Consider the following 17,699-nt stretch of genomic DNA (forward strand, 5'->3'; position numbering starts at 1 on the left):
CCACACAGTCCCAAGCCTTCCCTGAGTTTTCAATGTAAACCTTTTACACAAGCCTACCGTGTACAAAGTGTGCAAGTACTTTGTGCCGTGCTCAGTGGGTTCCACACACGGGACACCCCAGGGACCCAGCACCCAGAGAAAAGCAGGGGAGCATCCTCAACCCACCAGAACCCCCTCTGCGTCCCCTGGTGGGCACCCAGCCTCGCCAGCGCCCAGAAAGGCAACCACTCTCCTGACTGCCAACAGCAGAACTTTCTTCTGTTACTCAACTTGGCATGAACAGCGTCACACGGTGGGTACTCTTTGGAGTCTGACTGTGTTGTCACCATTACGTTGGTGAAGCCACACATGCTCATGCTCCAAATCTTGCTGCCCCCTTTCTATTCCACTGGTCTTATGGATCAGATCACAGAGGTCCAGAGAGGGAATGTGCCTTGCCCGAGGGCACACAGCAAGACTGGCAGCCAGGTCTTCAGACTCCATGTAAGTTCCGTGGACTTTCCGGGACCCCAGACTGCTGGGGGGCCGTGGATCTCAAAGTGTGCTCAGTGGACCAGCGGCAACAGCGTCACCCTGGACATTGTTAAAATTCATATTTCCAGGGGATGCCTGGGTGGCTCAGCAGTTGAGCATCTGCATTCGGCTCAGGGTGTGATCCCACGGTCCCGGGATCGAGTCCCACATCAGGCTCCCCACAGGGAGCCTGCTTCTCTCTCTGCCTGTGTCTCTGCCTCTGTGTGTGTGTGTGTGTGTCTCATGAATGAATACATAAAATCTTTTTTAAAATGCCTATTTCCAGGCACCTCCTCAGACCTACCGAATCTGAATCCCTGAGGACGAGGCCCTGGGACCTGCGTGTTAGCAAGCTGTTCAGGTGTTTCTTGGGCTCAGGGAATCCCTGCGAACCCTGAAGGAACACCATGCAATTCTTCGCTTTGTTCACAAGAGGGAGCCAGCGCCCCAGGGACGCAGCCCCGCGCTCTCCGGGGAGCCCCAACCGGCTGGTTTGCCTGGGATTTTCACCTGGCGGCTCACAGCCCCACGGTTCGGGGAGCTCCTCAGGCAACAGCAATTGGTCAATTGGTGGTCAGTGTTCGGGAAAGAAAGTACTTTTGTTAACATGGGAGGCAGGAAACCGGAGTCCTGACACCACCGCCCCTCGGCCCTAGGCCCTAAGCGTCGCATCTGCCGCAGTGTGCCCTTCACTCCCTCGAACCCCGGATCCCTGGACCCCTCGGCTGCAGAGCAGGGCTGCCGCACCCTCAAGGCCTGAGGCCCCACCCCAACCCCACTGCCCGCCTGGGTATCTTACAAGATATCCATTAATGTCTCTAAAACGTTAGGGAACAGAAGGCAATGTTGTCACACAGATGTTTGTAGGTCGTTTGGGGATGGTCCTGCTGTGCCTCCATGTGTTTTACGGTGTAGCTTCAGGAATCACACGCTCCCTTGCCAGGAAATGTGACTGGAGGCTTTTGTGCCTAGGAGTGAGGTCCGGAACCATGGCAGCCGTCTTGGGCCCACGAAGGGAGATACCCAAGGAAAACATGCCGAGGATGGTTACACTGAAAATGGACCAAACCTGAGTCCTTTACAAAGCCACTGACCTCATGAATTAGCGGGGACCTTCCCTACCTCGGAACTTCTAGTGAGGTAAGTTAATAAACCCCCTGGTAGCTTGCTCCAGCTGGGGTTAGGCCTTCTGTTGCTCGCAGCTGAAGCCGTCCTCTCTGGCTTGCTTGTCTTGCCATGTTAGGTAGTCATCCACCTGATGGCTAAGACAAATGACTTTCTCAGGCCAACGGCTGCCATGAGCGTAGCAACAGACTCAGCACTGTGGCTGGTACCAAGCCTTGGAAGACCAGGCGCCACCGTGGAAGTGAGGCTGGAGAGCCAAGGCGTGGGGACGTGGGAAGCTGACGGCAGCCCAGGAGACACAAGGAGGGAGTTGGTGGGGGGGTCTCTGAGTCCTCCAGGATCCCAAAGCTCACAGCAGGTCCAAGCAGGGCACAAGGGAGGGTGCCCTGAAGGCGGGTTTCCATGTAGCCACGCAGGGGCCCTTCTGCATTGCATTAGCCTGCTACCACTTTTTCAACAAATCAAAGAAGATTCCTTAAACCCCACAGGCCATCTGTAACGGACACCCTCTCCTTCTGGGAGTTATGCCACCTGTCCCTCCAGCCGTGAAGTCCCCACACGGATGGGAGCACGCTGGAGCCCACGGTGGCGGGGAGCCGCGGCCCAGGTACAGAACTCATCACTGCCAGCTCCCCAAAACTCTTCTGCTTATGTATGTTTTATGCTTTCACTTCTCGTATTTATTTACACAGATATTATCTTCCAATGGGGATAACTAACACTAAATGCTGATTTCAGAGGGTTCTCTCCATCCCCGTGAGCCCTCACACAAGCACCTGTCAAATTTGGACCTGTGCATTATGAATCTCCTTTTTAACGAGGAGACCGAGGCTCCCATGGCTCCCTCACCTAAGGACACGCTGTCAGAGCAGCAAGGCACGTGCTGCCTCTCCCCCAAGTTAAGCCGCCCATGGTGACAAGTTTCCTCATCAAGTCCACAAGCCTTGTCTTTTAAACCTGTGCTCCTGGGAAGGAAGGCTCAGAGTCCTGCATTCGCTGCGCTTCCCAGGGAGGAAGTAGAGAGTTAGAATCCAGGGGATCACTCTGCTGGTTTCTGAAGGCAACACCCAGTCATTCCATGGCTCTGGAGCTATTTCTGAAGATGCCAGACCAAGGCTTCCACAGAAGGGCACTTAACTTGTTCCAAAACTATAATCAGATTTCCCCTGAAATAATAGCCTTGTTCTCCCTGAGCAGGATTGAAGGGCAATTATGAATATGGTCAGAGGCCCTGTATTGCTACCTACTGATCCAGTTATAATCAGGGTAAGGGATCAGAACCCAAACGGTTACCTCAATCCACCCTCCAAATATCAGAGCTCCTAAGAACCTGATTACTTTTCCTGCTGCATCAACCCCACCCCACCGAGCCCAGTAAACTCTTTAAGACTGTATGCAGCTGATTTAGAGCAAGAGACACTGACCAGGGGTCTGTCTATACAGTGATGGTGGTGGTGGTGGTGGTGATGGTGATGATGGTAGTGGTTGTCATGGTGATGATGGTGACAGATTAACGACAAAAGTCATGATCATTTCCCTTACTGGTACTTCTACAGCCCTGAACCATGTGCTACAGCCATCTATTACTTTTCTTACCCTTCCCAAGGCCTCCACCCCCAGGCTCTTAAGGAGCTTGTATTCCTAATCCATGGTTGCCCCCATGAGCTGATCTCACAGTGTCGCCCACAGAGCTGGGCAATGCAGAAAGCAAATCTTAATCTTGCTGCCTCCTGGGCATGTGACTCCAGGAAGTGACGTCTGTTTCCTCATCTGTGAAGTGGGGTTACACAGACCCTGTCTTCTGGGGTTAGTGTAACAATTACATGGATGATGGACACAAGTGCTGAGGCAGGTACACCTGACAGGTGCCGGGGAGTTTCTCTTCCCCTGGTCCTGCTGCCCACACAACCATGGGCAGTCATCCTGTTGTCAATGAGATTATAAGAACACCTGCTATAGAAACTTGCAAATCACTCTACAGCCATGCTCTCCAGACTTTGCCAACATAAGAGTCACCTGTGGAGCTCTAAAAACTCCAAAAACCCGGCCCATGCCCCAGGAAAATTGAAGCAGAACCTCCAGGGATGGGTCAGTGGTTTATGTGCAGACCTGTTCTAGGTCAGCGCCACGCAGTAGACATGTGAGGTCTCTGGGGTCGCAGAGACAGGCGTAAAAAGAGATGAAACAAATTCATTTTCGTAATGTATTTTATTTTACTCAATGTAGCCAAATGTTATCCTTTTAACAAGTAATCCAATATTGAGAAATTATTAGTAGGATATTTTTACATTAGTTTCTTTTTATATGAAGTATTTGAAATCAGCTGCATATTTTAGAGCACATCTCACTTCAGTCTCACACATTTCAAGTGACTAGTGGGTAGCGTAATGTGTACACACACCTGGCAAGACGGGCAGTCCCCACTCCACAGTTGAGGGGACTGAGACACAAAGATGTGAAGGGACTAGCCCAGGCCCCACAGAGTCACACCCAGGTGTCCCGGTGCGGCCTGGCGCCCCCCTCCTCCCACAGCCAGCGCCAGGTGGTTCCTGGCTCCATGTCCTGTCTGGGGACTGCCCCAAAATGTGGGAGAGCAAGCCCCCTGGTTCCCATGGTCCAGAGACTGAACCAGCCCCCAAGTGGGGTCTCCGAGGGCCATGCCCCTCACCGGGATGATTTCTCAATGGCCATAGTCACCCCTCCAGCCACACCTCACTCAGCATGGTGCCCAAGAAACAACAGGGCATGAGTGGGATTGCAAAAGCCAGGGGATGTCTCCAGAAACCTCTAACCACAGCCCATGTGTAGAACTGAAATTTCCAGGGATCCCAGCATCATGGCCACTGGGCAGAGGTCACTCCATTCCCACAACCCATATGTCCCCTCCCGATGACTTTCTTTAACAGAACCCCTTTTAGGTTCTAGGGGACTCTTGGTAGCCCACCCAGCCACCGCCCTCACTGTGTTAATTCTTCTACGGTTGGGGATAATATGGATTGTGTATACGAGTCTCTCCTCCACCAATGGGCCCCTCCAGCAGGAGACCTGCCTTCCCACTACATCCTCGCACCGAAGAAGGCCTGGCGCCCAGCTGCTCCACAGACACCCAGCAAACTAATCCACTCCTCAGTTCCCAGCTTCGGGAAACTGGGAAGGTCAGTGTGGCTTCTAAAGACACCTCACTTAGGGCAGGGGATGACTCGGCCACAGGTTTAAGGGAGAGAAAGCCAGTACATCACTTCTGGCATCAGATTTGCGGGCTGGTTTCCATTGCTCAGAGGTGGCAAGATGTGTCACCTCCACCAGCCTAGAGTTCTGCCGGGGTTGGGGGGGCTGTGGTGATGACAGATTCCATACAGTAATGAGGCATTCAGGAAAAAGGACTTAGCTCCCCACCCAAGGCGGCTCCCAAGTGGAGGGGAAGAGAGATTTCTTCTTTCTGTAGCAGCAAGCTCTTGGGCAGGTTCCAGACGTGTCCCCCCTAAATCTCTTGCTCGGCTTGTCCTGCCAGGGGTCTGCCTCCTGGAGGGCCTGACACACACCATGGGACAACCTGGGTGGCTCCCGTGGTGGGTGGTTTCCTCTTTCCAGCACCTCCACGGCCAATCCCCGAGTGGGCAGGGCCCAGGCCCCTGCACTTTCTCAAGGAAGCTCCTGGAAGCCTTGTCGTCCTATTTGCAACTTGAGAAGCACAATCAGCGAATACGTGCCCAAGGGTGCTGGTGCTGGGAGAGCTCTGGGCTCCCCGGGGGGCCCCAGGACAGGAGGGGAGCCAGCCCAGGTGCTCGGCGGTGACTCACCTCCGCGAACACGCACCCCGAACCAGAAGCACATTCAAACCAACTTCTTATATAACTCAGCACATTCTTCCTCATCCTTGCGGTCACAGTTTTCTAGAATCCACCAGCAACCTTTTGATTCATCTTCTGGTTTTGATGTGCCTTTCTCTGCCTATGAAAGGGGAAATGGTCAGGAGACCTCAGTGTCTGTTTTGTTTTGTTTCGCTTAATCTTTAGTAATAAAACGGAGGCAGGCCCTACGGTGCCCAACCTGTCCGCTCTATGAAGGGAGTGCGGATGGGGAGGAAAGGCGGGGAGGAGCCAAAACTCGGGGGGCGCGAACACTGACTCCCCTGGAGTTCAGGGATGCTGGAACTTTTGCTGCGTTGTTGTGATCATTTCTGGTGTTAACTCTCTTCTTCTCGGCCCTTAAACCTGAGCCGCGTGCTTCACCCATGCGGCCATGCTCTGTCCTCACGGACGTGGCAGAATGTGCCCATTTTACAGATGGGCCTACTGGCTCTCAGGGAGCTGGCGTTGCCCCCAGGAAAAGGGGAAGAGAGGGGGAGGTCAGGATCGCAGCCTAGGGCCCTGAGTGCTGCCCCAGGGGAGCCCCCCAACACCCACCATGTGCCAGATGCCCAGCTTCAAAGATGAGAACACTTAACCTCTATCCTCAGAGAGTCACTGACCAGTGAGAAGACGGCCCCCAAACCATCGGTTCCCAGGGATCAGCCCAGTCAGGGTCAGACACTGCCATAGCCACAGCATCGGCTCTGACACGAGCCCGCTCCTTGGCCTCAGACAGGCAAGGGCTTCCCTGTCTGGGCCTCAGGATCCTCATATGTGCAGTGAGGTTCTAGGGGCTGGTTCAAAGGGTCTCCACAGCCAGACCCCAGGGTTCAAATCTGGGCCCTGCCACTCCTCACCAACAGACCTTGACCAGGTTACCGAGCCCCCCTGTGCCTCAGTTTCTCCATCTGTAGAATCCGCATAATCAGCCCTATCCGCCTCAGCACTTAAGGATCACTGGCTGTGGTTAATTGTATATTAAATGAAGGGAGGGAGATGGAGGAGCTCCAGAATGCCCCACGGGCATGTGAGGTCGTGACCCTCCAGTGCCAGTTGCACCTGCTGTTGGAGACTCAGAGCCAGGCTTCCTGGAAGACGGCACCGCAGTCACCTCTGGCAGGTTGGTGTGCGGCCAGCCTCGGTCCAGCTCAGGTGGGGCGCCCCAAGGCACAACCGTGAACGTGGTGTGCAGGACAGACGCAGGCCCTTTGCAAAGCCCGTCTCCTTGACTGCCATCGAGGGATACAGCATCCTTCCCACCCACTTTCATAAAATGGGGATGAGAATTCCCGCCTCCTATAGCTGCTGGCAGGTGAGAAAATAATGATTATTATCATCCACAAGGGCAGCTTTACTGAGTGCTCACTATGTGCCAACCATTGTGGGAAGTGTCTTACACACGAGAGCTCATTCCACCCCCATGGCAACTCTGTAAGGTGGGCACAATTCCTTTCCCCATTTTGCAGATGAAGCTGAGGCACGTGGATCACGTATGAAGTAAGCACGAGCCAGAGCGGCAGGAGGTGGGAAGGTTACTGGCCAGTAAAGGAGTCTTTTCTCCACACCACCTGCGGAGCAAGGGAGCTACAGCCTGGGACAGGGACCTCCCACTGGGGACCACCCACTGGGGACCTGCCAAGCACTCAGCCACATCCGATGCCCAGTGTAAGGCTCTGGATTATAACTCTGGCGGTCTCAAACTGTGATGGACGTGATGGCAGAACCAAATGGGGATTTGGTGTCGGTGCTTTAAGACAGTAACAACCGGCTGGCTTGCGGGAAACTCCCCCCATCCTCAGAACAAAGCTCAAGCATGTCCTCGAGCAGCCGCTGTCTGATGCCTGCGGGGAAACCCGCTGTAAATGCGCTAAGTGCAAAGGCAGGGGTGGAGCGAAACAAGGAGTCAAGGAAACGGGCAGCTACGTAGATAGGAGACCAAGAGATCTTATGGCAACAGCACCACCAGTGCTGGATGGCCATTTGCGGGTGATAAAGGGGTCAATGCATTCAGAGAATAGCGCAAGCCTCTGCCAGCACCACTAACAGAGTTTCAAAATACGTGAAGAAGCCCAATGGAACCACGGGGGAGGTGAACACCTCCTCTGACGGGGCCAGGGCAGTGCCTCGAAGATCACCGAGATCACGGCAGCAGAAGACAGAGCCAGGGAAGTGGCAGGGTCCCAATGGGGACTCTGGGCGGGAGAGAAGGGGTGGGAAGCAAGAGCTAGCGTGGAGGTGAAAGGAGGGCATTCCTCACCTCCCACCAGTTTGCGGAGGGAGGGAGAGCCAGGGGCTGGCCATGATGTTGCAGCGTGGAGTCTGGGTAACAAGGATGAGCTGGAACCACTAATAAAAGGACCAGAGGAGGGATCCCTGGGTGGCGCAGCGGTTTAGTGCCTGCCTTTGGCCCAGGGCGCAATCCTAGAGACCGGGGATCGAATCCCACGTCCGGCTCCCGGTGCATGGAGCCTGCTTCTCCCTCTGCCTATGTCTCTGCCTCGCTCTCTCTCTCTCTCTGTGTGTGACTATCATAAATAAATAAAAATTAAAAAAAAAAAAGGACCAGAGGAGCCCCGGGGAGGGCGTGATGCTGACTGCAGTTGCGGGAGGACATGCAGTCATGTGGCTGGAAGATCACGCAGGGAGATGTTTCTGGGCAGGCAGTGAGGCAACGCAAGGAGAGGTGGGGCTGGCAGCAGCCGAAGAGGTTACACCCCAACACCCGTGGTGCTACCGTCCCACAGGCGCCCCCTGAGAAAGGGCACTGGCTTCTGTGTTTGCCCGGCCCCTTGGTGGAAACACATCCCCTCACCCAGATACTTATCCGGCACGTAGTCAGTCCCCTTAGATGTTTGTTGAGTGAATAAACAGACCAGAGGTCCACAGTTCTGCTTAGGGATCTCAGAAGGCATGAAACCCAATTCTGAGTGTGTGTGTGTGTGTCTCAATAAGCCACAAGTAGAAATGTGGGAAACATTAAGTCCCCCAACACACAGTGGAACTGACCCTCCAGCCTTCTCAAACGAATGACCCAGAACAAAACTGGAGCATCAGAGTATCTTCCAGCCAGACTCAATATTTCAGACTGACTCAGCTTGATGAGAGTGGTTGCTCCGTTTCCAACAAAGACTGGAACATGCTTTCTGCTTCATCTAGAACAACCTTCAGACTCGGTCCAGGAGCAAGAGGCCAGTGGGGAGGGGATCGCTGTGCTCCAGAACCCCAGGTAAGTCCAGCGTCGGCCCCCGGGGAGGATGTGTGAGGCAGAGGCAGGAGAGGCCGGGACCCCTCCTGGCAGCTGGCACGCAGCGTGTTTGATTCCATGTGGTCCTGCTGTCCACACACACAGCTGGCCTTGTCTGTTTGCTCACCTGCGGGGTCAGCAGAGCATGACAGCGCCCCCCTGGGAGGAATGTCCGTGAACGCTTCGATGACTCGCATGTACCGAGGAGCACAAGAAAGCACCTGCCAGCCTAGACCTTTGATGCCAGAGGCATTCACGGTCTCTGACAGCAACTGCCAAGGATGGTGTTTTCACTCCATGACATCAATTCTGAAAGGTTAGGAATGTCCCTGGAACATCCCCGAGAGAGCTCACAATGGGTCGATGATCCGTGAACGTGCAGTGCTGAATGTAGACAGACCCGGCCCGAGCCCCGCCCCGCCAGCTGCCTTCCAGGTGTTCGTGAGCCCGTGATGTGGCCTCTCCACATCCGGTCCTAGGTCTGGCTCTGCCACTTCTTGCCCACAGGACCCTGAACAGGTGTATGACCCTAAATTCGTCATGTCCACATGCACAGTGCCATACCGAGTGCCGCACCAGGAGCGTGACCTCTGCTGCCAGCAGCCCAGGCACAAAGCCAGGCTCTTCTGCTTGTCCACTGGGTGGGAAGCATGGCGGGCATTCCTCTCAAAGTACATCTTTATTTTCTTCTCTGCAAAACGAGGATAATAGAGCACCCATCACGTAGGATTTGGGGAAATGGAAGGAGATAAGCAGGGAATGTGCCTGGTGCAGGGACCACCTTCACCACCTTCACCCTCCAGTAGTGTTCGTCCTAGAACCTGCTCCCCATAGCTGCCCCCCCACAAGTGTGCTCAAGCCAGAGAGAGTGACCCAGTGCCCTCCGCACCCCCACCCAACACTACGTTCACTGTGCATTCCTGACCCGCCCACACGCAGGGAGACCTGGAAGTCAGCTTCTCGAGAAAGAGCGGCTGAAATGGGTACACCGCCAAAACAATCACCAAATCCAGGAGCTGTTCAAGAAAGGGCACATAGCCCAGCCATTAATGAAAGGCTAATGAAAGCTACTACAAAACCTTATTTCTGAGCTTTCTGGCACACACAGTGAGAAGGGAAGGTGACACAGTCTTGCTGGTACAAGAGGCATCATGACTTAGCAGGGGCCTCACTCCTCCCTTGCATGGGACTCGAGAAGAAATCAGTCAGGCTTTTCTATAAGCAACCTCGGAAAGCGTCAAGGTGATGCCTTAGAGGGTACATCAGCCAGGGAGGACAGAGGGACAGACAGGCTGGTGGGACGGGGTCGGTGGCACCCATTCAGCACAGCTATGGAACGTAGCATAGGACTGGGAAGTTTCTGAGTGTGAAAGAGGCCCTACTTGTAATGATAGCAACACGGGCATAAACCAGGACTGCCTCACGCAGACTAGGGCTGTGGCCACCAGTGGCCGCTTCTTCCATCACCCCATGGTCAGTACAGGGCGGGGGAGTTGGGGGAGCATAGCATTTTAAGGGCTAGGGCTGTAAAGTAATTATGTTCACGTGTGTGACTTTTCAGTGATTTAACCTAATGCCAATACCTAATATTTGTATGACTGATTAACACACCAGGGTTGGCAGGGCTCTTGGGCTGCGGACAATGCCAGGTCGGCCGCCATCCTCATTCAGCGAGCATTTGGACTTCTGGCTCACAATCCCATACCTACTTACAGGGGTGGCCTGTCCACCTTCTCTTCGACAAGAGTTCATCAAGCTCCCTTTTTGCTTTGGCTACCAGGAAGCTCAGAGCTGAGTTTTTGCTCAGCATCTACTCTTTTCCTCTCACCGGCCTTCTTTTCATTCTGCTTCCATGACCTACATGTCTCCTCTCACTCTCCAGAGTCCCCAGCTCAGAGGTCCTCTGACTCCAGACCATGCTTTCTTCCTGTTGCGTGGAGGCTCAGAGACTCACCCCTGCCTCTTGGCCTCAGTGGGGCCTTCACTTCTCTCCCTTCCTGCCATGGCCCCTTTTGCGTCCAGCTGATGCTCCACGATTTATAACTTGGGCCACAATCCTGACGATGCTCTGGGCCCCGCAGGATTCCAAGGACGCTGGACGGGATTGTCTCTGTGGGGCACAGCTGAAGTGTTCTTGTGAACCTGAGTATTTTTCCTACTTTAGCTCCTGTCTGGGGCGGTGGGTGGTAAAGCACACAAAGTTCCACCTTCCTCTGGAAAAAAAAAAATCAGAAAGAATCTTCTCTTTTAAGGAAAGGTAGGTGGCTTCTGAGTGGGAGCCAGCAAGGCTAAGGGATACAGAGAAGTGTTTCAGAGAAGATTCGCTTTGATTTCCTTTTCACTGTTCCCACGTGCTTGCCGGGAGAAAGAGCCTTCCCTGTGTGACTGGCGACTTAGCCTACAGATGTTTTTAACACCTTTTATGTTTCTCGGTTGTTCTGAGAGCTCTGGAACCATTTTGGGTGATCGTATGTCCCAAATAGTCACAGTGAAATGAATTAGTTTTAGACGGTGGCTTTGATGTAAAGCCTCCAGTTGGCGTGGCGTGTCCTCAATGCCCGGACAGCCTCCACGCGTGCTCACAATGTGACGATGGGCGTCCGGCCGACCCGGGCCACCGCGGGTGTTCTTACGAAGTCATGATGTGCTTTTAATGTTCACTCGTTTTAGTTTTCCTGAAAACGCAAACCTTATGTGACTTTTTCCGCTGTTGAGGCAGGATGGGTCCCCTAAAGTGAGAGAGGAAGTCAAAGGGAAGATGGGGCACAGTCACGGGCATGTGGGGGTCCTCAGGCACCGCTGTGTCCACCCCTCCCTTTGGAAATGGAAGGCCGAGGCCGAGAGATGGAGCCAGAAAGAGAGCCCGCGGTCCTTGGTGCCCGGTCTGAGGTTATGAACTGATGCTGGGGGCACCCCGAGCATCACCCCACCTGCTGGCCAGGGCTTCCATCCTGCTCGTATCAGACCCCCGGGAGCATCGTTTCGTTTCTCTCCCCAGTGTCTCAGTTCTGGTGTAAAATTAGCTCAGCCGTGAGTTTCAGGAGTAAGTACCCCGCAGCCCCATCGGTGGCAAGAAAAAGAAACTAGCAGGGACTTTCCTCCTTTCCTGCCAGCCAGGGCTGGGCCCCCGGCCATGCAGGGCTGTAGGGGACAGTGTGGGGAAGGACAGGGGGGCACTTGGCTGTCAGCTGGGATGCCCAGGAAGCAGGAGACAAGTCCTGGGCCCTGTCCACCCCATTGCTTCATGCCCGGGGCCACCATTCCAGCACACCCCACACGTATCCTGCACTCCGAAATGTCCCTGTAAACTCCCCTGATTGCTTTAGGGGTACCCACTCCTGACCTGGCCTCACAGGGCAGCACGGGCACAGATCATGCACGCAGGCCTCCATGAATGGCACACACGGTACGTGATCGCCTCCAGAAGCCCCCCTCGTGCCCCCTCCTGGTTACCACTCACCCCTCAGGGGTCATCTTGGCCTTGTGTTCGGTAACGTAGATCCATTTTGTCTGGTTTGAAATTGTGTAGATGAAGTCACGGTGTGGACTGTTCGTGTCTGGTTTGCTTGTTCATCCGTATTGTTCAGTGTAGCTGCGAGGGGTTCACTGTCTTTGCTCTGCAAATACACCAGAGTGTGCAAGGTCACCCCAGGGATGTTCCCATTCCTATAGGTTAAAAAAACAACAACAACAGTAAAACAATGGTAATTTTGTACGATTCCACCTTGTAGTTACCTATGAGTTTTCTACCTGGTGAACATAGGGGATAGTACTCTCTTCCCAGTTCATTTTTTTAAAACTCAGCATGACGTTTTTAAATTCATCTGTGCCGCTGCCCAGAAGTCCAGCCTGGGGGCAGCACAGCCCCGCGCCTCCTGCACACACAACATGGCCCTTACACATCACCATCCCCGTCCCCCAAGGACCCTTGGTAGGAATCTGTTAGGGATGTAAGTCCATGAGTGGAATCTTAGAGTTATTGGCATATTCCTGGGAGGCCACATCTGGGAAGACACCCACCCCATGGATACCCTGTAGCCTGAGAGGCAGCAAATGGACTCAGTGGGGAGCAAACAGGGCATAGTTTGAAGGCAGAGAATTGGAAGGAGGGGGTACTGTGACCCGCCAGCAGGGGGTGCTACCTCCTTTTGGATCCTGAGGCCCCAAGGGTTGGGGAGCCCCTCTGACGGCAATCCGGGTGCCCCAGCCACCCCTGTGCCTTCTTGGTGATGCCACACATGAGCTGGCCTGACCCCCAGGGGTCGGCCACTGGCAATGGGGCACCAGTGGGGGATTGCTGGAGTGTGCCTGCCTGCAGGAAGGGGTCCTGCCCAAATGCCCTCCTCTGCCATCACTTAACCATCAGGAAAGGAAGGCAGAAAGCAAGGAGCCACCCTCGGGGCCCGGCTCAGTGCCTGAGAGGTCAGGGTGCCCCCCAGGAGCCAGGCTGCCAGCCATCAGCCGCTAGCATCTTGCCGAAGCTTGTTCCCACCACTGCGGCCCTGCCTGGCCTCTGCGCCTTGTACTGCAAGGATAAGAAGGAAAGTAAAAATGAAAGAAAGGGGAGCAGATCCTGAGAGCAGAGTCCGGTGGCAAGGCAATGCACCCACAGGTCAGGGCCGGCCGTGCCCTTACCGTACACCACCTGTGAACCTCAGCATGTCTCTCTGGCCCTGATGACAGCCCTGGGCTCAGGAACTGGAGGACACTCCTGCCTTTGCATCTCCTCCCATGATAACTGGTCCCATCTGTACCCTGGGGCTCATCTGCTCACCAGCATTCAGTGGGCACCTGCTGCATGCAGGGTATGTATGCAAGAACCAAGGGGCAGTGGGGCCCAAGCCCCATTCACAAAAGCTTCCAGCAGGACCCACCCAGCCACGGGCGTTCAAGGAAGACGCCCACCACAGAGCACCACGCTACTGATTCTGCAACTCGATTTTGGCATCTCTGCATTTTTAAAAGATAAACCAACAGTATCAACCAAACTGAAAGCGGCCCAGGCCCCTAACAGTCCGTGGACAGGACGCAGAAATCCCCTCCCCCCGGGGAACGGCTGCTCCGTCTCCGCCAGGGCTCCTTCCCTCCCACACATGGTCCTAAAGCGACTCTTTCTCAGCCCACGAGTGCTCGGGCCGTGTCTGAAGCCACAGCAGCGACCACCTGAGCCCGGCACCTACCTACGGCACCTCCGTCCAGGGCACCTTCTCATTCATCAGCTTCCTAGGCTCCCATCCCACAGGCGAGCAAGCGGAGACTCAATGAGGTCTGCAAACAACTCAAGGTCACCCAGATAACTGGGGCAGAGAATGGGGCCGGGGGGGGGGGGGGGCAATGCAGGCTGTCTGGGGCTAGAGCACCCCAAAATCCCCATGCTTCACTGCTGGATATGCAGCCTGCTAGCAGACCAGATGGGGCAGCCTCATGGGTCATGAGGCATCTGGGGCCCTGGATGAGGTTCCAGAAAAGGAAGATTTTCCTCCAGCGGGCTCCAGTGGCTTCGAGGGGTCACACCCCACGACTATGGTTCTTCAACACTGGGAACGGGCAGCAGTCCCAGGAGAGCTTCACTACAACTCCGTGTCCAGCTAGACATACTCGTCTGGCTTTCTTTTTCACTTTCCTTCTGTTTTGGGTTTTGGGGGATTTTTTCTTTTTCTTTTTCTTTTTTTTTAATTCCCCAGCCTGTGTTCTATTTGCATGTTTCTCCTCTTCCTCCCCGGCTTCGTGTTTCCCTGTGCTTTCCAGGCTTTCCACCCCGGACCCGATTACGTGTGAATTAAAGACATGCTGCTTTATGCCCCCCAAGAAACAAGCGTGTGCCACGCCTCCCCACGGGCCGAGGGAGAAAGGAACTACCCGAGTAATTCAAGCCCACGGTCAGTGTGGCTCTAGCCGCATCCTTTTCTAAGCATATCTTCAAAGCAGACATGACCTCAAAGAAAATTCTTTGAAAACATGCCTCCATTTCAGAGTGAAAGCATGAGCAAGTCTGAGTGCCGTGGGTTGGGGCAGCGGCGGGTGGGGGCGGAGGGGACGGTGGGAGCCCCTGCTGGTGGCATTCCAGATGAGGGAGGAAACGGAGACCAGAGTGGTTAGTACTGTTCCCCAGGCCGCACAGCTGTGGCCGGGGCCATGGTGGACCACGCAGCTGCAGGGGGTGATAGTGAGGATGCAACAGCCCCCCTGTCCCCGCAGGAGGGGGGCTCCCTGCCCACCCCCGTGCTCCTTGAGGGCTGTGAACACCACATGCGCCACCCTGTCCCGACCGTGGACCCCAACACAAAGCCCCCGTGGTGTGAAGGAGCAAGGTTTTGTCCCAGCTCCGCCAACCACACCACGGCTAAGCGCCAATGACACTCACGAAGGTCACTTCCTCTCCAGGTCTATGTCCCCACCCGTAAGACAAGCAGGGCAGTCAAGACCACGAACAGTGACTCATGTTCGTTCAGGACTGGTCGTCTGCCCGATGGAAGCCCTTGCCCCATGCTAGTTCCTTGAATCCTCCCAGGAGCCCTGGACCGATAAGCACTGGGGGCAGAGCACGGTCCAGCCATCTGCCAGAGTGACATGGTGAGACTGGGAATCTGACGCCAGACCCCGGACACACAATCCACCGTCTGCTTCCAGAAGGCTCTAGCAGCCCCCCTGGCTCCACGTCCCACTCCCAGCTTGAACGGGTCCAGCACAAGTTGGGACGTTCATGGCGCACCGCCTCCCTCGCCAGGGCCAAACGTCACGGTGTTTGTGCCAAAGGTCTGCATCTGCTGGTCTACAAGCAAGATATTTGGCACAAACTGGCTTCCTTGGCACTCGACGGTAGACGAGGAGAGAGACGGCTCAGAAGATAGGGCTCCACATCGGATGGCTATCAGCTCCCGGCCAGGGCAGAGTGCAGAAGGCCTCCACCCCTCCTTCGAGAAGCCAACAACCACAGCTTCCCGCAGGGAGCCCCCACTCCTGGAACAGCTCAGCATCAGGGAAGCCACACCCACATTAATCCTCACAGCTCCCTGGTGCCCGGGGGGCTATAATCGTCTCCATGTCCCTCATGAGGAAATCAAGGCCCCCAGAGGATCGGGGGTAGCTCCCATGGCTGGGAAGTCTGGGGCCTGGAAGGTGAGCCCCATGGTGAGGCTCTAGGGCCCAGGCGCGGGACCACCACACCACGGCCAAGCACCCAGTGCCCACCTGGTACGCCAGGAGCTGCGTCCACATGGGCCATTCACCTGTCCTGCGTGCAGCCCCTGCCAGGCAGCCCCGGGACACCCAGGGCCAGAGTCAGGGAGGTGGGTGGCCTCTCTCCCCAGATCCAGGGCATGGCGGCCTCAAGGGGCGACAAGACCACCCCACGCAGCCCCGCTCTGTGTGCCGGCTGCAGAAAGTAAACTCTAAGCGGCTGCACCCTGGACACCAGGAAGGAAAACCACTCGCTCCACTGCCCTTCCATTGGGCCAGGAGGCCCTGACCAGCGAGCAGCAAGCAGTAGGCTGGAGGGACAGGCATCTCCTGCAACCCCTGGGGCGTCCCACTTACAGATTTAAGCCTCTCCCAGAGGTAAAGGCCTCAGGAATGCTCTGGAGTCAGCAGACGGTACAAGACCCCAGACACGGGTGGACAATGTTTCTACCCCACTAGAGACATTTAGGGGGAGGGCCTTGGAGCCTGGCACACCATGCTCCCAGTGGTTCGCCATCCCAGAGTGACTTCAGCACCTGAGCGTGAGTCCCAGAGCCCGAGATACTCTCAGGCCCCAGAAGAGGCCTCACTGCCAAGTCACCGAAGGATTTGGAAGCTCCAAGGGGGGCCCGCTTGCAGGACAAACACGGGAGAGAGGAAGTGGCCACTCTGCTGAGGCCACGCTGGCCTGGGTGCCTCCGGCTGTCACCCTCCCCAGAGGCAGGAGAGTGGAGCATTAGAGCCTCAGCCCTGCATCCAGGCTTGCTAGCTCTGCTCCGTTGCTGAGCAGCCTCAGGAAAATGACTTCACCTCTCTGGACAAAGGGGATAAGAGCCGCTCTTACCTCATAGGCTCGTGGGCTACGTGGCCTGCTGCCACAAAGTCGCAGAACAAGGGCTCAGCACATAGTAAGAGCTCAATAAATTAGTTATTCTGTTACTATTGCCTGTCCCTCCCAAACAGTAGCAGCCCAGGATCCACCCTGGGGCCCCACCCAGGGCCTCCCTGGCTGTCCTTGGAGAAGAGGCCACCCAAGAGACAGCATGAAGCACGGAGCCTGGAAGACGATAGGAGCCAGTCACTGGCCTCCACGGGCGCACACGCGCACACACATGCCCACGTGCACACCTGTACACGCATATCCACATGTGCACACCCAGGCACGCTGGCAGCTGCCTCTCCTCTCCTCTGCTCCGGCGTGAGTGGGGCAGGGCAGGGCAGAGCCCTATTGCTCAATGCCAGGACTGCGCTTGGGTCTCAACGGTCAGGGACCCGGCTGTCGAAGCCCGTGGGGCCTTGCAATCAGGCCTTTGTGGGCCACGGGCTTTTAATATTTTTAGAGAAGTTGGGTTTCTGCCAAGTTCCTCTGCTTCAGATTCTTCCTGGGTTGGTGGGCTCCTGCCCACTGAAGCCTGTTGGCTGCTCTGGGGGCTCAGAGGGATCACAGGGGCCCCCACACCTGCTGAGTCAGCCTCCAGCCCCCACAGGGGGCTGCCTGGCCAGCCGGGGTGACCAGGCCACCCAGCACCCCCCATCCCACAAACTCAGACCAGGGCTCTGGGAGGCACTGTGTTTTCTCTCCACCCCCTACCCTCAGCTTCTTGTTTTCTGGTTTTGTACCCTCTGCCTTTTTTTATGTGAAAGATCTGGCTCCGACTAGCTAGTGAGCCAAGGGGCACATTCATTTCACCCCTCAGTGAGCAAAAGGGTACCTCTTCTTCTGGGCACGAAGAGGCAGCGGTCGGTGGACACCAGCAGAAGCCCACTGGGGCAGTTGTCCTTTGTTT

The 17,699-nt window shown here is 55.6% G+C and overlaps 1 long non-coding RNA gene across 3 annotated transcripts; it reads right to left on the reverse strand.

Annotated features, from left to right (window-relative positions):
* Positions 1 to 3,869: 3,869 nt before the first annotated feature.
* On the reverse strand, positions 3,870 to 17,416 carry LOC121499422. Of its 3 annotated transcripts, none has more exons than XR_005990121.1 (3): positions 17,041 to 17,416; positions 12,194 to 12,399; positions 3,870 to 5,589 (listed from the first exon to the last, which is right to left on the reverse strand). It is a non-coding gene; the product is annotated as an uncharacterized LOC121499422 (long non-coding RNA). The 3 variants fall into 3 exon arrangements; XR_005990122.1 differs by lacking the exon at positions 17,041 to 17,416 and adding an exon at positions 16,757 to 16,838; XR_005990123.1 differs by lacking the exon at positions 3,870 to 5,589 and adding an exon at positions 9,713 to 11,462.
* Positions 17,417 to 17,699: the final 283 nt, after the last annotated feature.

Source organism: Vulpes lagopus, chromosome 10 (assembly GCF_018345385.1).
Source record: "Vulpes lagopus strain Blue_001 chromosome 10, ASM1834538v1, whole genome shotgun sequence".
In the NCBI taxonomy this organism is placed as follows: Eukaryota; Metazoa; Chordata; class Mammalia; order Carnivora; family Canidae; genus Vulpes; species Vulpes lagopus.